The sequence below is a fragment of the Rousettus aegyptiacus genome, unplaced genomic scaffold, assembly GCF_014176215.1.
Source record: "Rousettus aegyptiacus isolate mRouAeg1 unplaced genomic scaffold, mRouAeg1.p scaffold_m13_p_16, whole genome shotgun sequence".
Classification (NCBI taxonomy): Eukaryota; Metazoa; Chordata; class Mammalia; order Chiroptera; family Pteropodidae; genus Rousettus; species Rousettus aegyptiacus.
Window position 1 is genome coordinate 3,896,011 of NW_023416291.1, and position 24,171 is coordinate 3,920,181.

The 24,171-nt window shown below is 37.1% G+C and overlaps 1 long non-coding RNA gene across 1 annotated transcript in view; it reads left to right on the top strand.

The window, feature by feature from the left end:
• The window catches only part of LOC107518505, a 559,217-nt gene that overhangs the window by 383,290 nt on the left and 151,756 nt on the right, over positions 1–24,171 (top strand). The window contains exon 13 of the long non-coding RNA XR_004954837.1: positions 19,440–19,523. This is a non-coding gene — a long non-coding RNA (uncharacterized LOC107518505). The remainder of the gene's footprint in view (positions 1–19,439; positions 19,524–24,171) is intronic.

A 24,171-nucleotide genomic window follows, 5' to 3' on the forward strand; every position in this document is an offset into this window, starting at 1 on the left:
TGATACTCCTGTGGTAAGTCTGTGCTGATTTGTTACACAGCATTCATTTGCATACAAACTAATACAACATGCTTTCAATTAATCTAAAATAGAACCAAATTATTAGATACAAATTATTAGAAGGGATAATAAGATTCAGCTGTTTTACATTTTTTAGAATTTGTGCCTAAAATATATGGAGGTAATTTCTTCCAATTTTAGTAATTTAATTCTATATAAGGAAATGCACAGAGACAGAACATCATAGAACATATTCAGAGTGTACCAGTCTCATTAAGTTATTATGTGAGGTATTTGGGGGCGGAGGAGGGGAAGTATTTGTGAACGATACCAAAATAAAAAAGATAGTGTGAGGTCATGTCAAAGAGGACGATGGGGTCTGCACACTGCTCAGTGGTGAGGTAAGACATGGGACGCGCCGAGTGGCTGGCGAGGCTGGTTCGCTCCGTGCCGCGGGAAGACAGCCGTGTGCCGCTGTGAGCTTAGGCCGGGCGTGGGCTGAGACGCTGCTGGGATGTACTGTGGTAAGCCCCGTGCCGAGAGCCTTCCTGAAGACAGCAGAGTGAACATGTGGCGCTGCGGTCTCACGCCGTAGCTTTTTTAACCCTGAGCATCGTTATGGTGGTTGTAGTGCCATTAACAAAAGTCTGTAAGTCACAAAGTAATATATTTTAGAGTGAAGATAATGAGTTCAGTCTGGATCAATCAAATTTGAGATGCTGAGAAGTCTTCCAAGTCATGGGATGGACAAGCGGTGGGAAGGGACAAGAATTCCAAAGGAAGGTGGTGGTTGCAGAAATAAATTTGAAATCATCAGGATATAAGGTCATGGCAGGTGTCACCTCCACGGGAAAGAAGATAAGAGGTGGAGGTGATAAAAACACGCGAGAGAGAAATGTTACATGCAGAAGGCAGGAAGTTAAGTGAAGGACTTGGAAAGGCTATAACTTTCCTAAGACAATGGGAGAGCAGATATGGCTGGGGATAAGATTTTTTTAAATAATTGATAAATTATTCCAGCTTTTCCAGAGGTACGGGGTGGTGAGTGATGACAAAAATCCTTTGAATTTGGTCATTGGAATGTGGATAGTGACCTTCAGACAATTGCAGTAAAATACTGAGAGAAGCATTTACTACATCTGAGCTTTGCCCAAATGTGATGTTAAAGACATAAAATGTTAACTAAAGGGAGGTCATCAATTTGGTCATCCATTTTTCTGCTAGTAAATCTCAAGAACAGTGCTAGACATAAGTCTGAGATAAAAATAAAAACAATTTTCATAGGTAGAATAAGTTGGTATTTTTGGTAGGCTTCTTGTCAGGTTGCAATCTGGTGCATCCTCTTCAATGTTATGCATGCATAATAAGCACACACATATACCTACATATGATATTATGTATTATACATAATATAATCTAGCCAATCTAATAATTTGTTTTTAAAAATATTCAATTAAATTATCTGTTTAAGATTTTTCCCAAGCACTCAAATTACTTGCCAGATAACAATTTTTAAATTTTTGCTGTAATTTTTTGAATGATAATTTATTATTAATAATAATTTTATGCAATATAAACATAGGTGTATCCTTAGGCCTATCCTGAATTTTTATAAAGCCAGTAAATGAATATATTTAAAAAAATTTTTAACTTTAATGTATTTCCACTGAAGCAGTTAAAGCTGCAGCTATTTTGTTTGAATCATGTCAAGGTTTTGACCAGCATTGATTCCATTGCAAAAGCACGAAAATGATTAACAACAATCTGGGTAAATTCCTAATGGTCTAAAGAACAGATGCTGATATTCAAGTTCCCTTTAATATATTCACATAAATCAAATAAATTTCCCCTAACAGAATGGGAAGCTCTTTCTGATGCTGTGTCTAAAGAAAGACTGTTCATAGTGTTGGTGCGTAAAGACTGCACCCATTGAGGGATATCTACAGAGGAAGAACAGGAAGCATCTTTCTGCTAAATGTAGCACAAAAACTGCATTCAGGAGACAATTTTTAGGTTCATAAAGTAGTATATAAAAAACGATGGCTGAAAGCTCGAGAATCTGGAGGGAAAAATAAGATATTGTATGCAAAGGTTAATTCCAGGCTAAATTGGGGATTTAAAAAATTCTAAACCGTAATGACTTACTTAAAGTATGCCTATAATAATCAACCTTACAACTCATGAATTAACTCTTCCAAGGGAGGCTTCCCTTTCTTAGCAAGCCAGGGTAGGATTTTGCATTTGGCCACAGAACTTACCCGCCCGTTAGTCTCAGTAGTTCTATCATGGCTCTGAGCATAACTGGAAATGAGTGAAGTTCTGTGCAGCATGTACCATGCCAGGGTCTCAGACTCCTACAGGCATCTTATCAAGTTGCTTTGTGCTTTGCATTTGGGGCTTAGATTGCTAGTGATACTTCACCTACCATTGCACTGACAGAAACTCTGTGGGCTTCCCCACACACTCTCTTTACTTTCCAAGGTGGAACAGAATTTACATCAGCGCTACAGCGTTCATTTGCAGGGTTACAGTTACATGAACTTTTACAAGGAGTCCAGTTTTCCAGTAGCAAGTATGAAGGGTTCAAGACCCCCTATTAGAGTAGCTGTAGTTTCAGTATACACTGATCGAGTTGTCACATCAACTCAAGGGTCCCTTGCAATAACCCATAGCCTCTGGGGTTCAAACCCTCAGCGGTCAGAAAACACCAGGCCAGTCTAAACTTTTCATTTTGTAGTTGTTAGCACTGAGGCATACAGAATTTGGTGACCCACCCAAGGTATCCCATCTGACTGGACTGGGACCTAGGTCTCCTAGGAATGTGCCGATTCCACTGTAACACTACATTCTCTCTTGCATGTTGGGTTTGGGGAGTGTGACGGCAATGTCACAGGCCACCAGTCAGCCACCAGGAATAGATTGTGTAGTCAAAGGAGTTTTTGCAGCAGGAGAGAAGGCACATCATAGAGACTGCAGGATGGCATGGTGAGAGGCAGTAGAGAAGGGCTTATCACTAGGTTTGGGATTATGCTGCATGATTCTAACGAGGGTCAAAGGAAGTCGAGTTCCTTCTGTGTCTGGAAGTGGGGACAACTGGTGATTGGATATCTGGGTAATTTTTATCTAGAAGGCGCGAGTACTGAAGTGGGGTTGGCATCGTCTTTGGTAAAGAAGCAGTAGTCACTTACGTTAGCCAGAACAGAGTTTTGCTTAGTCTCGTGGTTGCAGAGTCCTCGTCTCTATCTTACCTCGGACATGGTCCCTGAGGGGCAGTGTCTCTATCTTATTCCATCATAGTTATGGTTCATGTCATTAATATCCTGCGATCAAGTTCATATTCAGTTGGGAACATCATGGCTTAGATGTCAGCTGCCAGAGCCATTTCGTGTTTTCTCAGCCACATGTAGGACAGACTATGTAGATTCGGAAAGTACATTTGAACTAGTAAATGAAGTTGTAAAAAGGAGACTTCCAGCTCAATACAGAACACGATTTGGCATCTAAGAATGAAGTGAATTGCCTCTCAAAGCTGTTCATTTTCTGCTGCTGGAATGATCTGTAAATCAAAATTTTTAGGGGACGATTAGAATAAACATGGTCTCCAGCTCTAAGATTTAATGTTTTTAGTTTTAATCCACAAAGTTGCCATAAATATAGACTTGGGGCTCAGTTGGAACAGACAGTCATGGCTAAAATAAATTTTTATCAAGTTATAATAATAGTTAAACATTAACTTTCAGTTCATACTTCCCATGTAAATTATTTTGCCTTCATAGGGTTTATACAGTTACTCAAATATTGGCGTTAAATCACACATAATTTTTTTTCCTACTAACAATCTATAGTTTATGAAAAGGTGATTTTTGCATAAGTAGCACATCTACTAAAATTGGAAGAATACACATATCAGGGGCCATTGTGCAATGAAATGTACTTTCATAAAAAATTAACTTTCTTGAACATTTCCAACTTTCCCCATTCTCCATGCATTGACTTAAGGTGGTTTCTTGCCTTCTTCCATCTGTATCTGTTGAATCACTATTCATCTGACTTAATAATTATATGTAACCCCCTGAATACAGATTGCATTGTGGGGTAAGTCCCAAAATTAAGGTTCAGTGTCATGTGCTGCCTTGACATCTGGTGAAACCAAGAGTGACTCAAATGGCCTAACTGAAAAATTTTCCCTTTCTGCTCCCATGGTCCCCTAGCCAAACAACACTCCTTATCAAGGGGACCAGGCAGAGTCCCTGCTCATCCCTCAGCAGCTGTGTCGTTACCTGCCAGCTCATGGAATTATTCAAACAAGCCAAGGGCATCCTCCAGTGGAAGCCCTGGGGCGTCTTGCCCTCTTGCTGCTCTGCCTCCCATGGCCACGAGTCGTGCCCTCTGCCCCTGTGTGTGACTCTTGTGGCCCTGTGTGTCATGCATTCTCCCCAAGGCTGTGATTCTCGTCTGTTCAGGGGTAGGTGCCCCGTGTTTGTTTATCTCCATGACCCTGGGGTGGGGTCCCTCTCTCAAGAACAGGGAGAAGATGAGGCAATTAACGAAGATGACTCTGCTCTCCCTAAGCAAGAACGAATATTGTTTCATTGTTTTTTAACATTTTGGATGCCCCAGTATTATTTATCATATTGTGGCTTAAATTATAGTTACTCCTTTACAATCGTGCCTCCTTACTGTAATGTGGACAGGGATTTGAGTCTTATCCAGCTTTGTATTTCCACCAGGGTCCATTGTGACATCTTATAGATAGATCAGGGGTCCCCAACACCCCTGGCTGTTGACTGTGGCCTGTTAGAAACCAGGCTGCACAGCAGGAGGTGAGCGGTAGGTGAGCAAGCAAAGCTTTATCTGTATTCGCTGCCACTCCCCAGCACCAGCATCACCGCCTCAGCTCCACCTCAGGTCACCTGGCATTAGATGCTCATAGGAGCACCGGTCCCTGGGGCCAAAAAGTTTGGGGACCGCTGTTATAGATAGTAGTGAATTTCATTCAAACTATACTGGTCCATTTTTACTTCCTTTCTAATTTTAAAATAATTTGTACTGAGGTTTTGATCATGAGAAACAAATTCTCTTGTAAAATTGCAAAACTTTTTGCTGTAAAAAAAGTGAAGCACATTTAAGAGAAATCTTTTACTGGACCAGCCCCGAGGCTGGTGGTGACAGAAAGTGCCTCTGTACATGTCATTAGCTCTGTGTCCAGTCAGAGACTGACGCTAACCACTGGGTACTGTACCCCTCTGATAAGGCCAAGGATATAACTGCCATGTCATTGTTAGAAATGGAATCGTTTTTATAACTTTAGGCCTCCCCCCGCAAATTGTGTTTTTGGTGGTGTGTGTTTTTGCTTTTTTGTGGTAAAATGGAAGTAGGACACACACAGCTGGGAGGTCAGCCTCTTAGAGAAATGAAGGGAGGAAACTCAAGCTTTCTGGAGATCATGATGGGTTTTACAGACAAAGGAAAAGTAATACTAATGAAAGAATCTAAAACTGTAGAAATTCAGGCCTTTGGAGAGATGAGGTGGAAAAATAAAAATCTCTCTCCAGTGTCTAGCAAACTGGCTTAGAATTTCCTAGCAAACTTCTAGTTTATTCTGATTTTTTTTCCCTTCTAATAGTCCTATGTTTCTTTACCATACCTCTTCAATTTTAAAATTTTAATAATATTATATGGTGTTCTCTAAACATTTCATGTGTTTGTGATTTGCCTCCTCAATAATATTGGAAAATTAAGAACATAACTAATAATTCTTTTCCATCCTTATAGTATCTAGAATAATTTAAGTAGGGACTTCATAAATTCTTACTGTATTTGAAAAGGTAAAGTGGATTTTGGAGGAGTTTGAAGAATGCATTTGAGAATGGAAGGAAGAAATATATGTATTTGTATATATATTTTAATATATATTCTTTCTGTACATTTATATATATATACTAGAGTCCTAAAATGCTTCTCATATGTTCTTTTGGTTAGTCTTCATAATTATTCTGTGAAGCACTCATGTTCTTTTATAGCAAAGGAAACAGGCTTAGAGAATCTGACTATGTTACATGTGATGAAATACGTGAACCTAAGCCAGGCTGACTCCTCATGTTCTCATGAGGAGACTAGCTGTGGATTTTATTGTCTCCATATTATCAGACTGTCATGAGGCTAAGTCAGTGTTTTCTCTTTTTCCTAAAAGATATGACTATGATTTTTATGTTGATGATTTAAATAAATGATAAGTTTGATTACCTTTTACTAAAATGATGAGAAAGTTAGGGGTGAAAATAAATCATAAATGGCATTTTATTTTTTAGTTTAACTTAAGAAATATGTTATAATCACACACACAGCCAGACCATGAAAGACTTAAGGTCTTGGAGGTTAAAGATTCTCCAAAACAAACAAACAAATGTAGAAACCACAAAATCTCGTTATTTGCGTAAAATTCTGCAGTTTTCTGCACAATATTTATTGAAGGCTCATACTATGTGAGAATGGAAAGAAGAAATATATATGTGTATGTATATACATATAAATGTATAGAGAAAATAATGTGTATGTTATATTTATATAGAGATAGGAAATCTGTTTGTGCATTAGTTTGCCTATTAGCTCACATTTGCTACGTCCAATATGGGATTCAGAGCTCGGCACTCCAAAAATAGTTGAATTGAATTACAGTAAATTAAATGTAAAATCTGATCAAGAATGGATAATTATAGGGTATTCCCACATTTTATAAAAATATTATATTATCTATACTTTTCATCTTCTAATTTATAGGCATACATTTTCCAAATATCAATTTATGTTAATTAGTTGTAAACTAGAAGTTTTTGTTTTGTTTTGCTGGTTCAAAAAGATATATTAAACATTTTTAAGAGTCTTCAATTTTTAGCTATTTCAGTTGACTTCTGAAATACTGAAAAATGAAAATTTTGATTATACATGTTCTCTCATAACATTTAGTCTATTTGTGCATTAGTTCACATATTATGAAATAAGAACCAGCACACACACACACACACACACATTCTCACAAACACTCACACATTCATACACACACCATGTAAGGCTATTTTTAAACTGAGTCATTTACTTTAACATTAAAGACTTAGGAGAATAGACGGCAGTTATGTTAATATAAATTATTATTGCTATTTTCAGGTTCTAGTTGAACTTGAAAAAAAAATCTCATCTTTCCTGCCTTACTCTGCAATCTTAAGTATTCTTTAGTTCCATAAAAGAAGAGACAGTGAAGATAGGCAACCGGCATCTCTGAGAAGAGAAAAACCCTCTGTGCATTCCAGCTTCTCTCTTCTGCCAGCAAGGCCATGTGTTCATGTTACTCAAATTGGATGCAGGTGTGTGTCCATCCACACTCTTAAAACCACATAACAAATGGAGAAAAGAGAGCACATCAACAACGTACTCAGAGCCTTTGGGAAAGAAAAATGCTCAGCGATGAAGCTTACTTCACTTTCCTTATATGTCCATCCAGCCAGACTTCTCAGTGTATGTAATTTAGTCACAAAACCCTGGTTTTAAGGCCGAGAGCTCTGGTAAAGAGAGCCAATGCATATCAGCTTTTACTTTTTTTTTTTTTTTTTGGTGCCCACAAAAGCCAGGCCCTTTTTATTGCTATTTTGCTAACTGAAATAGAATCTATCTCTGATCACTATAAGCCAGCTTCACTGAAGTATAAACATTTCATATTATACATGACATATGGACTATTGATATCTGTATATTTTAAACTCGAGGGCCTTTGGATCTTCCCTTTTTTGGGTGAGTTGAATCTTATTATGACTGTTTTAATACTCTTAGAAAGCATTTGCTCATAAAGAGACCAAAAGACTCTTTGTGTTTTATTTTCTCGGAGTCACCAGCTTTGCTAATAATTGTACCATTCATCTGACTGAGCACATAGTGCATTGTTAATTTTTCATTCTGTTCTCCATATGGCACTGTCACTTTGATGCCGTAAGAAGGATGTGTCAGATGTTCTGAGTGCAGAGCTTTTGAACAGTTAGGATAAATTATTGACATTTACATTTCTGTGAGTTATTAGTCTTTTTGTGTAATTTGGCTTCCATTGTATATCTCAATTGTATATTAGAACTATTTTTATTTACATTTATTTTTCCTTATTTTGCTTTTGGTGTCCTATTTCAGTTGTGGTTGATAGGTTATTAGAGGAGGTCTGCAACTAGTTATTCAGTTAACTAAATATTTTAAATGATATGCCCACGCTCATAAGATAACTCATAAACAGTGTTAAAGGAGAGAAGAGAAACTGAAGAGGTGATAGAGACCAGGCTTTTCTTTAATAGGCAAATTTCATAAGAATAAGTGGATCATTTGTGTAACTCATGAGCCCCACCCTCCAAAAGGCTTTTGGGAATGATACGAGTGTTTAATTTCTGATTTAATTTTTGTTTGTGTATGTTCTCTGGTAAAGCGATAAGCTGCTCATTCTAGCCGAATGCCTACCTCTCTCTCCCAGAGCCGAAACCACATGCAAAACTTGCATTCTTGCCACACTTTGGATTCTTAACTTTTTCATTTTACTATTCATTTTGAAAGTAATTTAACTTTAATCCTACTAAATTATATATAAATTTAATCTCTTAAAAACATATCTTTATTTTTGCTCACACTTGGAAGATTCTCTCACCATGGGTATTTTGGTACCAACATAGTAGTCTGTTAATTTGCTTGTCATTCCTGAGTTTAGTTCAAGAATTGACTTTGGAGACTATGTCATTGCATTTAATGTATATGAACTGTACTTTTATTTATTGCAGCTTTGAGGAGGTTGGAATATATTGGTTTTTTTATTGATATTAGGTGTATGATGATAAAACCAACATTAGTCCAGGAGACCAGTGATTTAAACCTGGAACTAATGACCCAATTATTAATGAATTTCAGTTTGAAGCAGAGTTTTAAGCAGAGTTTGAAAATTCGGTTCATAATGTTATGCCTGATTTAGGAGGGAAACAAATAAGTTGCCCTGAAACTGAATCCTCTTACGGAAAGTAATTGCTAAAGCAAGTCTAGTGTGGACTGAGATAATTGGCATCAGTAAATGCCAGTTTGAAAGCTACTGTATTTTAACGCTTTTTTTGCAAAGGGAATGAAAATAGAGTAATCTCTAAATGAATACTATGCGTTATCATATAATTAAGAGAAATAAGTAAAGTAAGAAATCTTTTGTCTGGAAAGCATGCTATAGTTGCACAGTTTTTATAAAGCATAAGCATCATACTCGATGTTTGCACTGTTAACACAAGGGAAGGCTCACGGGCTGTGGCCAGAAGTTTGCTAAAGTCTTAGCCCTTGGTCTTGCCCTCCTTGATAGTGTCTCATTATCTTGGGCTCAGGACTGGTTTTGCTCACTTAGGCCAAAGGTTGAAATGTGACTGTTAACTGTCAGAGCAGAGGAAGCCAGATATCCTGGCATTTATGTTCTATTCTTGACGGCCAAAAGAAACCCAGGTCTGCTTCCTACCAGAAGCAGTGAGTTTCATAGGAGTTGAAAAAAATAGGAAGGACGAATGTGAGGGAGAAAAGTGTGAGATGGTGGCAGAAAGTGGATAAATATTTAGTAAGGGAATAGGCATTTTAATATTATGAATGCAGAAATATACACTGATTCTTTGTACATGTTTATTTCTGTTTTATCGTTGATAGTAATTAAATTTACCAGCATATATTTCTCAATTCCTATGCTCAATTTTGTTTTATGTATAGCCATTTTATGTACTTGTTCACTTTTATTCTTGTTAAAGTACATCCTTGAAGCAATTTTTAGTGGAAATTTTGTGTTCGTCTGTAAATATCTCTTTTCTCATGTTCTTAAAGGGGAGTTTAAGAAGTTTTTCGGGTGAAGGAAATCAGTTAAAATACAAAGCAGCACAGTGCAGATCCCCCACGTGTGCTCGTCCCCACAGGTCTGGCCCCGGCTGTGTCCTGGATTCCGCCATCGCCAGACTTTTTCTTATTATCTTCGCCAGGACTTTGCTTTATTCCCCGGGTGCTGGTAGCGACTCCAGAGCTTCTGTTACTGCTGGTCATCTCAGTGGCACCTGTTTGGCTGTATCTAGTGGTCCTTGTGTTTCTTAACTGATTACCAAACTGGTTTTTCTGTTGAAAGAATAATTCCTTTTGGAGATAAGTAATTGTCACTGAACTATAAAGTGTATTATAACCATAGTTAGTTTTTAAAAAGATACAAATTGTTTCCCATTGCCTATTATTTTCATATGTCTCGCTATATACTTTACTGTCTATATACTTTACCACTCGGATGCTCTATACTTATCTCAAATTCACATATTTTACTTTGCCTTGGATAATGATTACTGTACTGTGATTTATTTTATATATAGTATATATGATATATATAATTTATACATGAATCTTGACCAGACTGTGAAGATTACATTTTTAAATAACAAAGGGATCAGTGTTTGTACCTCTTCTTTTCTACTTTGAAAATAAATTATGTGTCAGACTACTTAAACCACTTGCTAAATTAAAAAAAAAAAAAAAATGATGTCCCGGTAATGGTATTAAAGAGTTTATTGACTTATTTTCAACATTAACTTTTCCCTCCAGAGGTTTCAAACACCCTCAGTTGTGATTTGTAGGCAATATGCTTAATATTGATTTCTACTATGATAATCGGTATGCAGAGCACTTGCAAACCCATTACCTAGCATCAGTGAAAATGACCTCCTGGAGTAAAACCAATTTTGGGATGGTTGTAATTTAGTTTTAAAGCCAGACTTCAAATAATATGTTACTTGTATATATTCATTGAGTACATATTGCATATCTTACACTCTGCAACATGGTAGTTCCCACAATTCAAGCACTGATGGACTTCATAACCTAGAAAAGTAGTGAACTGACTCAAATACAAGGCAGTTCATACCTTGTGAGTGGTATTGACTATGGGAACAGAAGAGAATGAATGCATCTCGCTAGGACAAGTTTGGAAGTTGCCTGGATGACCTCAGAGCCATCATACCTTGAGAAGGCTGGGGCTTCAGTAGATCGCTGTGGGAATACAGAGACTGTTCCAGGCAGAGAGAAAGGCTAAGGCCAAGCCATGAAAGTGAGAAATGCTATGGAATTGTGGGTTTCTTTAACTGGTTGACGCACAAATTCTCTGCTGTTTTCTATAGTATAGCATTTAAGTGGATAGTTGAAATGCAATGGAACAAGACTTATCCCAATACATAAACTAAAATGCCTGTACTGAAGGCCTGATCCAGGATTTCCTGAGGATTGATCAAAATAAACCCATGCTTTCTACATGGTAAAAAATCCTTGTTTTTATCTAAAATTCACACTTAGGAACAATTATAGAAATATCATTTAAATATGCAATGGCCTATGGATTAACTGGGCCTTTAGAATTCAGAAATTTGGAACTCAACCCCCAATTCTGAATTCACATCCTAAACCTTTCACAGGTTCAGATTAACACCAAGGTTTAATAACCCCAGTTGGTTATTGTAGCCAAGCAAACTGCATGCTAGTTGAACAGCTGTTTGGAAGTCTGTTGCTTTAGAGACCCAAGGGGGCCTTTCTGACCCTAATCTTGCTGAGTTAAAGAAGGATACTCTAACCGATAACTGTGCCACCAATTTCTTTGCAAAACTTGGTAATAAATATCAGGATGAGAAAGGATCTCTGGAAAGGTCATTGGTTATCCTTCCAGGACTGGAAAGCGCCAGTTGTCAAGCAGAAATGTGGCACTCTAACCAAACCCATGTCCCTCTTCCTTCATCCCCACTGCAGCCTTCCGCTTTCTCATGGAAAAAGAACAGCATTGGAGCATCATGTAAGCTGGCTCGGTAAATAAATCCAGGGGAATGTGTACCATCAAGTCTAAATGTTCACTTAACTGTTGACTCCTGAGAATATTTTATTATTATAAATAGCATTATATTTCAAAAAGCATGTTGTTGTGATTAGTCAAATTTAGTAGGTAGAAATTCACTTAGAATTGTTGTTATTTTTTTGAAATGACATGCCAGCTTAGTTTAAAGCATAGTTTGCCCTAGAAAATAACTAAAAAGATAAAGTTCGTTTACAATGGCATGATAGTTTTATATATTTTTTTAGTTTAACGTTTTTAATCATCTAACCATATATCCTTGTATCTGACTCAGAACAAAACAAAGTAAATAGCAAAAAATAAATTCTTATGGAATTAATAAGGAGAATAAGGTATTTTTGTTTTCTGCGTCATTAAGCTTGAGGCGTCTTTGTCTCTTCAGTGAATTCCAGTAGTGGGCAGGTGAGTGGGTAGGCGTTGCTGGGGGCAGAGAGGATGTGCCTCACGCCAGCCCCACCGAGTGCTCGCCCTGTAGTCGGGACACATGCGCTCGCTGCCCGAGCAGGGCCCGGTGGAGCCACGACCAACACTGAAAACGCGTGAGAGAAAAGTACGAAATTGTGTTAGGGAAATTAGAGAGACTTTCTTTTAGGATGAAGATTTGAGTTATAACTTTTTTTTGTAAGGATAGTTAAATATGGAGTATGTTAACCATAGGGTAACTAGTGAAAAGTAAAAACCATGATTTGGATTGGGGGGTGGGAAGGGCATGTGTATTTTTTGGAACAAACAGCAATAAAAAACATATAAATCAGTATTTTCCCAAATCTATCTTGCTTGTGCTGAAGCAGCATAATTTATTAGTTTCCTAATAAATTATATTAGTTACCTAATATAATTTGCATGTGGTTGAGGAGGATGAGAGGAGAGAGTTCAGTACATTGTGTTTAAAACCCAATAATTTTCAATAATTGTCACAATTTTCTGCCTGCTTAGTGAATGCCAGCTGGAATCAGTATTACCTGTGAAGTACGTTGTGGATAATGTAGAGTTCCTTAGTCTGATTATTATGTTTTAAGCTGTTAGATAAAAAATTTATTCAAGCAAGTATGTTTTTACTGTGTGCAGTCTATCAAGCAGTAGAGAGTATAATTCTTAATAAGTTACTTCTCAGGAATACTTTCTGACTAGAATAAATACACAATTGGGTCAAGTTATTTTTTTATGTACTTTTCTTGTTTTCAGTATGCATGCCTCCAATTTTTAAGTAGCCTTTTAAGAACCAAAATATGTATCTATTGTTTATTTGACATTTGACAATTTCCTTTTATATCCAAAGATTCATAAATTGTTTCTAACCCTAGTATTATAACTATATATATGAAAAACAAATAAATTGCATAGTGCGTGCTAGGTATAGAAGACATGGTTACTATTCAGCTTGTCCTGGTCCTTAGCCTTTGACATAGTACACTGTATTCAGCAGTTTCACTATTATCTATAAGCCTCAGTCTCCAAGCAGGAAGAAAATGTGCTTACTCCACTTGAACAAATGTAAAAATAATTATCGGTATTCAACATGTATTTTTTATTTTTAGTATTTTAGAAATGGTCTTGTTAAGTGTTTCATCTAATTATAATTTACACATGTACACAGATATACATATATAATATGCATTTATATGTGTAAATATATGAATATATGTACATAAACCTATTTTAATATATGTCATATGCAATGATATTTATAGTCCTTGTAGAAAATTTGGCAAGCCCAGAAAAGCATGACAGATGAAATAAGTCACATATAACCCTCCCATCCAAACACACCCAACGTAGACCCTGCATCGACCTGGGTGGTGAAATGGGAATCTTGGTGCTAGAAGTGGTATTTGGTGGCACAAGACCCAGGGTGTTAAATCAGCTGCTGCTTTATGCTTAAAATAATTTAAGAAGCAATTTTAATCTAATTTAAGCTAACGTGGACTAGAATTTTCTTTCTGACAAATTCGACCAATGTCTCACATTGCAATGACCAAAATTTATTAAGCATGGACCAGCTAATTATGATACACGTGACACTTTTCTCCCAGATGTCTGTAATTTATTGTAATGAAAACTTTTCTTCTATCTAATGACATATTTATGACAGAAATGCGCAGGCTTTTAACTTTCCCAGTATGGGGCACTACTCTTAGGTGTCAGTATTTTCTGTGAAGTATGTCACAAGAAATATGCTACTAATAGAAGTTAAAATACAGGTACTAGTCAAGAACAACTTCGGCATTTTCCTAAAATAATATCACTCTTAATTTTATTCAAGTGTCTTGCTTGAGGGTGAGAGAATGAGCAATATAGGCAGATGGAATGTAGTGTAATCCATAGCTTGTCCTGTTTCCGTTACAGCTGCGAATATGTCAATTGTATCAACAGTTGCTCGCCAGTGGTGATAACTGATTATTATAGTTCTGACCAAAATATTTTGGGTGTTCTGCTAAAATCTTGGAATGCTCCTTGGATTATACTGTGCTCATTATGAATATTATGTCAAATGTACTGCAGTAGAAAAATTAGGAATTCTCTACTCATGGGTGCTTTTCAAGACTGAATCTTCATCACTCCATCCTGAGCACATGGTTTCACAGTGTTCACCACTCTTTCTAATTTCAGATCAGGCTATTTTAAGTTGTGTTCTAACCAAAATCTGGAACACTCCTGGATGAGAAATAACATTGTGGTGCTTTCTAATGTGTTATCTTTTTAAAAGAAGAAATATTATTTGACTGATTGATCTTTCATACTTTCAACTCATTTTCCATTACATGGCACAGAAATAACAAGTGCTGCCTGCGTTTTGAAGCAGTGAGACGTGTTTCTCTTTCCACTGTGTGATGAAAGCCCCCCACACAGGGCCCCATCTCTGTGTGGATCAAGCTGTGGCACAGGGAGAAAGGCAGTTCTTTCCCCTCTGATCAGAGAGGCCAAACAGTGGCTAACTGCGCCTTGGTTTTCTCACTGTGTAAGTTACTTAGTCGTGTTTTTGGTAGTTACTTGCTTGCCACCTTGGGTGTTGTGCCTTATTCTACATCCAGGATTTTATCAATATAAAATTTGAAATTCCCTTGTCGTAAGTTATTGAATAAATCAGTGGAGTTACCTAGGCCTGTCCAGATTTTTAATAGATTATCTCAAAACAATGTCTGTGTCTTTTTTAATTTTAATTTTAATTTTTTGTTCTCTTAAAAACACAACTCAGGAAAGTATTTCACTAAAAGCAAACTAAATTATCTCCAAAAAAATCACTATTCTCCCTTCCCTTGATGTTTCATAAATGCATGTATAGGCACATCAAATGAACAGGAAAGGCTTTTCCTGGAAGATTCCTATAGCAAATGGGAAATCAAACTACTTGCGTGTGTGTGTACACATGATCTTTTCTATCATACACACAGTGACCTAGGTGTGATTGCTGTTTCTGTTGCTCCCTCTGTCTCCTAGACGTGAAATACTGATCTGGATCACAGCATTTAATTTTCCCTGATTTGTCACATGCTGCAAACTCATTCTGACTTGATGTTCAGTTCAGGTCAGTTCAAGGAATGTTTATTAAATGCCTGTATTTATGTACCAGCTATTATTCAAGGTACTGGGTGTGCATTGGGAAGATAAAGTCTCTGCTGTTGCTGTCTGAAACATATTTAATGAATGCTTCAGAAATTATTCCATGCAACATCCTGTAAACCAGGTTATAGAAACAATTATGACTTATTTGTTACAGTTTTATGACTTACAAATAATGTAGGAAGAGCTTTTACAATTGATAAAAGACTACCTTTTAAAATAGAAGTTTACTCAAACTTAGAAATGAAACTGTCCATATGTTCAAATACCATTTCAAGCAATTTGGCAATGACTGCTGATGAAAGACTCAATATTTCTTCTTGACACTTAGAAATTTTAGCCGGAATATCCAAGTTTAGAAAAAGAAGTAGTGCCAAATAGCACAGTTCTGAACACTGAGCCGATGCTCCATAAATACTTGTTGAAGCAGACTACAAATAATCCCCTCTTACATTTACAAGGAGAATTTTCCCCAATATGGTCCCAACAACTGTGTTTTACCTCATCTATCATGTTTTTTTTTTTTTTCCCCCCTTGGCTACATTCATAGTTACTACTCAGAATTAGGGGTTGTCCAGAGACTGAAGGGGCTCTCCACACAAGCCCAGACCCCAGAATGAGGCGTGACTCCTCTACACCTCTCCCATTAGTATGCATAGGACGCAAACCCCGATGTCTTCAAGGTAACTATACAATTTGTGAAATATGTTGCACATCATTTGATCTACACCTTTTTATAAAAGCAGATATACCTAATTTGATTTCACATAGTTACAAAACAAGATTTCTCTATCTAGCTAGTAGGCAAAGTGAATCTATAGTTGATAAACACAACTTTATTATTTTAGATACTTTATAATATTTAACAAAATTTATACGATTATTTTTTTCATCAAATTGTTTGCTGCTTTTTTTCTGAATTATTTCTGCCTATTTCTTGTTAAAAAAATAATTCTCATGAAATGTGGATATTTAACATCATTGAACAATTTCAAAAGAAAATACTGTGAAGGAAATTCCAAATATTGATTTTTCAAAGTTCTTTGCAAATGTCAGTGTCATTGGGATATTTTACAACTGAAGGTAACCTGAATAGGTATTTATGTGTGTGTACGTTGAGTTTTATTACCCGTAAATAGATAAATAAAAGCAGTTACGAAACTTAAACCCATCGATTTCCAACATGAATACCAAAATATTATATTTAAAAACTAAACAATTTAAAGATATCTTTCTCTATAGAAGGGAAAGATAGCCAGTGTTTATAGTGTGCCAGTATTTCAGTGATTCCATTGTATTGTTTGCTTTATAAACACTTTTAATTGCAAAAGGTGATTTTACCTCCATTTTACTATTGGGGTTTCAGAGAGCTGTGTGAGTAACTACAGCTAGAACTTGATGGAGCCATGACTGACACTCAGGTCTTCGTGTCTCTAAGACCTGCTCTTTGCAGTATCTCAAGTAGCTTCTTGAGATGTGAATTTATGATTCATTGACAAACATATGCTTATTAATAAATCCTGAGGTCTAGGTGAATTAAATTTTTTTTAACGACCTAAAATATAAGTTTGACACGAAAACTTTAATAATAGAAACTTGCAATTAAAACCTTATATAAATTTTAAAGGCTGGTGTTATAGATTTAAAATGCAAAATGTGTCAGATTTTAAATTGTATAGTGATTATGTTCTCATAATCTAATTATATGAGCAAATTTTTCTGAGTAGAGTCTCAGGAAGTGAAGCAATAAGATAAGAAATGAATGCTAGAATGACCTTGAAACTACATGTGATGACAATGAGTCAGCATAGTTAAAAGAAATAAAGCAGCAACAATTACATTTTGAAATTTTAGCTAAATTCTTACTTATGCAAAACCAGTTTTCTTATTTGTCTTAACATGTAGTTTTCTGTGAGTTTGCCTATCTCTTGTATTTAGTTTCTTTTTTAGCAAGATAATTTTAGGAGTAATATATCACTGAAATTATTTTCCCGCACATACCATCAGAGAATATTTATGTATCAGCCTGTTTTTTTTAAAAAATGATATATGTTAAAAAACCTGCTTTGAAATGTGATTATTTAACATTCACTTGGTAAAAGTTGATGACAGCTCATATGTCATACATAGACAATTCAAAGTTCTATTTCTGTCAGTCCTAGTGATTCTTGTTACTGATTGGAAATGTGTAATCCAAACCTAAGAAAATCATATTCAAAGGTTAATTTGATATCTATATGAAATGGAATATTTTAGATGTTCGGCAAAGAAGTATGTTTTGAAATTTGTAAAGTGTTTGCTAAAATGAGTCATAATTTTCCAGTTTTAAATTATGTTCCAAGTTCATGTTATTCTTCCATTAACTTTGAAAATATTTTTCTTAAAGTTCATGATACTTTTCCTATATGAATTACCTTCCTATTTTTCTTCTTGTTTTGATAGAATCATTTTAAGCCTCCATATTTATCCTGACTCAATTTCATTAATCCTTTTCATCCCAAAATGTCTCTAGTGCTTTGCCTATATTATACTATCAAATTATTAGAAACTATTTCTAATCATACTGAATGATGTAGTAGAACTTTGAAATAATTTCATCTAATTAGGATAGTTTCTTAAAAAAGGGAAGTTAAGAATCACATAGGCTACCAAGGGGCTTTATAAACTATGTCATTCGTTCCTGAGGATACAGGAATTGTCTTGTACATAATAATTTTCTGGTGTTTAGGCTTCCAAAAATGTTGTCTAACCAGGAAAGAGTCTTAAATTCAGATTTTTAAAAAATACATTAAGTAGAATGGCAAATAACTGCAGAGAAAAAAACGAGTTAATTATTGGGAAGTAAATCATCCTTCAGAATTATGGACATAGATTATAGGAAGGTTATAGAATTTTTTATTTTAGTTTTTAGTACTCCAGCCAAAAGCTATAAACAATGTTATGGAGCTGGGGAATGGGGAGTAGATAAAATGATTGTAGAGAGCGGTCTGTTAGAAGTCCTCATACTTTTTCTACGGTTTCATGCAGCTGTCGAGTATTTGCACAATATAATTTTGTGGTTACAGTGATGGAGTTTTATGATTAATTGTAGTATAATAAGTAATATGTACTATGCTATCATATATAATGAAATATATAAATCATATATGAAATTATAATGAAAAATTTGATTTATGGCATTATTTAGAATATATATAATCTTAAAATTAATGTGTTGTATTTATGACTCACCGACTATAATCTTGAACTATAGATTGCTATTTTTGATTTAGAGAAGAGAGTGGAGATGTAATGGTTTTGAAGAGATGGCATTTTCCAGTGAAATCTCTAAGCTCTGTAGCATTATTAATCAAAGTAGAATGTGAGTTGTCATAAAGAGAGTCCAAAGTGCAATGGATTGGCAAGCGGAATTCTGTCTTCTCTGATGCGGTAGCTGGACATGGGGGCCTTGGGAGCAACTCTGCTCCACCAGGTTGTTTGGGGACTCAAGATTCCTCCATTGTGTCGCTCTGTATGCACTGGACTATTGACACCTCCATCTGCCCACTGGGAGGAAGGTGACAAAAATGGACCTCCAGGAAGATCACTTCTTTTTAGGCAAACTATGTGATAATTATGAATATCACTTTCTTTTTCTTTATCTTATGAAGGATTGAGCCACATAGCCACAACTTCAAAGGAGACTATAACTGGGTGATTATGGGAAAAGGAGGAACAGACTGGGGAAAAAAACTAGAAATCTGCTAAAATGGATATCGTTCATTTGCCTTTTTTCTTTAGAAAAAGCCGTTAACTTCAAGTTACAGTGTTTGAAGATTGGGTAGAAAACTTGTGATTTATTTCAATATACAGACGGTTTCTAACTTGCAGTTTGACTTTAATGACTTTTCAACTATATAATGATATGAAAGCCATATGCATTCAGTAGAAACTGTCCTTTGAATTTTGAATTTTGTTTTTTTCACAGGCTAGTGACATGTGGTATGATCCTCCCTTGTGATACCGGGCAGGCAGCAAGCTGCAGCCTCCAGCCAGCCACGCGACCATACAGGTAAATGACTGCTACCTACAGTGTGTTCACTGTGTGAGGTGGCTTTGCGCAGCTGCAGGCTAGTGCAAGTGTTCTGAGCACCACTCAGGTGCACGAGGCTAGCGGTGATGTTCGGAGGGCTACGTGTGCTGAATGCTTTTTCAGCTTACGTGGGTCTGTTGCGACGTGACCTCACCATCCATAAACTGAGAAGCACCTGTATTTCCTTCCGGGGACACTATTTTTTAACTTAAAATATTGGGGGAAATATTTTTGATATTCTTTGTTTTACATTATGTGTCATAATACAATGAAAAATTAGGAAATATAATGGTCACCTGGAAGACTACAGGCTCTCCTGATGTGTGGCATCCAGAATGAGTAATTTTATATCTACTGGGCATAAGAAAGCTTTTATACAATAAATTTTTGAAAAAATATAATTTTATTTTAGCTTTAAGATAACCTAGGAAAATTACTATTTAAGGGGCTTCTGCATAACTCTATATTTGATTCTTAAATAAACAACAGGTTATAATTAACTTTTTGTGACCATGTTTTCGATTATTCATAGAGCTTTCTGAATCTGTCTTTGAAAGTTATAGGTTGCCATGCTTATTTTCAGCATGAAAAAGTGTCATTTGGCAATATTTCAGACAAAAATGGAAGCTCATTCTTATGCATTCTGTCTAAGCTGACTCAGCTCTAATTGCAGGAAAAAAAGTAAAACTGTAAAATATTAAAATGACATTTATAAAAATAATAAGAAACAAAATTTGTAAAAATAATAGTTTAACTGAAAAGCCTAATTAGAAAAATCAACAGAATAAGATCTTGTATCGTATGAGACTTAAAATTCAACAGAGCCTTAGAAGTATATGTGTCTATAACTCTAAAATGCCTAATAAGCCAAATGAAGAATGAATTCCCCAGTGAGGGGAGTTTCTGGCTGCAAAGGTTAAGGGTTATAACCTCCTGCTGCATGCAGTCTCCAGGAGGTTATTGTGAAAAATCAGATTAATAGAGTTATATGTGAGAAGCTAATCTATATCTAAAGTCGAATTATCTAAGAATCTTAATATGTGAATTTTTCATTAAAACCAGGAAATTCACTATATAGCTTTAATGATGATTTCTCATTCTCGACATGTACATTGATTAAATAACGTAAGAATTCAGATATTTATTCAACTCAGTAATATCCGTAACCACAGAACCTCTATTTACATGATTCCTGAGGGATAATTAGACACGATGACAATCACTGGGATAAATGTGCCACCATGTTCAGGAAATAGAAAAAGGTAAAATGCATCATGGGAAAAATGGCAACCAAGGGGACTAACCTTTGATTTCAGTCAGAGGAGGAAATGACCCTTGTCTTCCTTGGGAAAATCCCCGTGGCGCCCTCCTTCACACCTTCTCCAGGGCTCGCTCGTCCGGGGACCCTCATCCCATCGGTCAGGAGCCAGCGTGTTAACTTGGCCCCTTTCCTTGTCCTGTCCCCCTGATTCAGCACGGGGAGGTCCCCCGTCTTCTCGGACAGAGGTCTTTCTCTAGGCCTAAGCACCATCGTATGGGGGCCTTCGCTCTCTCAAAACGCACGACCTGTCACCAGTAAATTGTGAATTGGTGACATAATCTTAGTGTCCCCTCCCTCGTTTTTTAATAGGAAAACGGCTCAAACGTTTGCCTGTACCTCCTGCTTCTCTTCATTCACAGCCCGTTCACTTCTGAGAGCCACTCTGGTGTCCCTTCTCCCCAGTGAAGGCTTCTCAGCTCTCATTCTTCGCAAACACTGCTGCTGCATTTCAGACTGATTTTCATTTTTTTTTTCCCTGAGTATCTTCTACCTTCGTGCTATAGCTGCCGTTCCCCACAGCTCACTGTCTGACCCTTTCCTCTTCTCTGTACTGTAGATAACTCAGAGGAACATTTTTGTAGTTGTCTCTTAAATCTAAATTTCTTATTCCAGTACAAGTTCATGACACGTTACATATTTATATATTTTTTTTTACTAAAACTGCTCCCAACTTGTCTGCATACAAATTCTTTCTTCACTAATGTTTAGATTGAATAATGAAGACATCAGCCTCCTTGTGAAGTTCTTGCCTCACAGCTCTGTCAGTTTTCAAATTCATAGCTCTGTCTTTTACCTTCAAACCAAAACACACTTAAATGCTTCTTCTTTTAACTACCATGTCAACTCTCCAAACTTTGACTGTGTTAATCATCCTACCCAGTTGTAGTTATTTGCTTGCTGTCTCTTGCTGGACGCTCACCGCCCCTTGAGGAAATCAGGAGTGTCTGACTGAATTCAGAGTCTCCAGCGTGCAGTGAGTTGTGTGGCACTGAGTGGACACTCAGTAGAAGTTTACTGAGTGAGCGTTGTCCTGACACCTTCCATTACTCACCATACCTTTCCATCTGGATACCCAAGTGTCACTTGTCACTTCACATGTGCAAAATGGGAATTAACATCTACATCACATTACTTAATATCTCTTTATCATCACCGAAGTGATCTAGAATTTAAAAAGTGGCATTGCCATTTATGCATTGTCTGTCTTCCATATTTTTCTGATTCTAGTCATTCAAACTGGTTACAGTCTAGTTTAGGGGCTGATCATCTCAAACTTTGACTACAGAAAAATATCTAAGAGTGCCTGTCACCCTAACTTTTTCTTCTGTGTGATGGGCTTCAAAATGTGGTGAACACATTTTTCTGAACCACACCTGTAATGCTGTCACTCATGCTCAAAAGACAAAATAGTTACCTATTGCTTTCAAGATAAGTATGATTTCTTTAGCATTTAACGTAATCCATGACCCAAATCCAGTTCAAACTTACTTTCTTACTTTACTGCAACGTGAATACACTGACCCAAAAAGAGGGGTCTTCTCACTGCCTCTCCTAAGTGATTTGCTTGATCATTCATTGAAGAAACACTCAGTGAGATTAATGTGTAGCTGATACTGTGCTGTTTTCAAGGGATTTGGACAGATTCCTGTCCATGCGGCTTACAGAAGAGGGAGGATGACAGGCAGCCTGTGGTGAGCGTGACTTCCTAGGACCCTGTTTGGCGACAGCCATACAGAAGTGCGTAGTTGCTTACTTGGGGGCATTGCCTGGCACAGTCACCATTCAAAAATATTTGTTAAATTCAGAGTTCACAATGTGAAAGGGGAGAAAACTGAACACTAGTTTAAATGTAGTGGAAAAGCGCCGTGTTATTAATGTGTATATACTACGAAACCATGAAGATACAGTTGCATAGCTAGTAATGGCAAACTGAAAAATCCATTCTTATGTAAGAAGTAGGAGTGACTGAGGAGACTTTGGGGTGCTGTTCTCCCACACCAGCATAGCTTCTGCCGCTGCAGCTCTGTATGAGCGCCGGGTCCAGCCAATGAGCGCTCCCTGTGGACACCAGCCCTTCGGGAAGGTTCCACTGTGCAGGCATCTGAGCTGCGTCCTGAAGGCCGAGCTGGGCCTCACGAAGCAAGCCGGGGCAGCACCAGCACTGACGTGGAGGTCTGAAAATGTTGCGTCTGGGAGATGCAGGCGCCTGGAAGGACTGACGTAGCCAGGGAGCAGTCACAGATCAGGCTGGGATTTAGCTTGGAACCAGGCTTTCGGCATCTGGACTGTCTTTATAGAAAGTCTTTCGCCATTTGGAGCTGGTAAATCTTAACGGAGTTTAAGCAAAGTCTTGCATATCACATCTTCTGCTTCCTTTTGCTACCCAAGTGCCGCATCAGTGCAGTTTCACTTTCTCTGAGTGCACCTGCCAAATCTACAGCCTTCCTCCTGCTTGGAAATTGGTAGGGCTCTTTGTCAGTAATGCTCTGTAGGTATTTAATTACAAAAGCTTATATACATTTTGGAGATACCAGTCTTGTTTTTCTTAGTAAATTATAAGTTCCTTGAAGTAATCCTTTAAGTTGTCAGCAAACATATATTAGCTTATAAACTGATATTTCTTGGATAAATTACTGAATAAATGAGTGAAGTTTAGTGTCTACTTTATTTTTCTTACAATATAGTACAAGCTATGAATATGAATCATCTACCTCAGAAATATGAACATTTGCCGGGCCTGCCAGCCTGGGCCTCAGTGCACACGTCTGCCAACCCTGCCTTCCCCACGTCACTCTGGAGGTGAGCAATGCAGGGGCAGAGCCTCTACAGTGACTCCGCATCCCCTGCACGTTCCAGTGCAGTGCGGTCAGTCAGGTTCAAGTTCACTCACGTGTATTTAGCCACCACCATTATTCCCACTTGACAGTCAGGTCTCCGTTTCTCTACCACATTATAAGTTCTTGCTTATGGTTTCCTAAGATATCAGTGGGCTAGAGCAGTGCCCAGGGAAGGAGCAGGCATTCAGTAGCACTCGGTAGCCTGCATCAAAAGGGAGATTTCTTGGCCCCTTTATGGTGTGAACGTATTCATTGCGATTACCAAAATATTCGAGATTGTCACAACCTAAATTATCAGAATAATTTAGGTGTTATTTCAGCAAGCATTGGGAAGAAGTCTTTACAGACATATGTGTTAACAAATGCCAAATCAGAAATACTGCGTGTCAGAGATCTGGGTGGATGGGACGATGAGAGGTGCATGCCACCGCTATAGCCTTCCGGCCAGCCTCGCCTGCAGGCAGGCTTC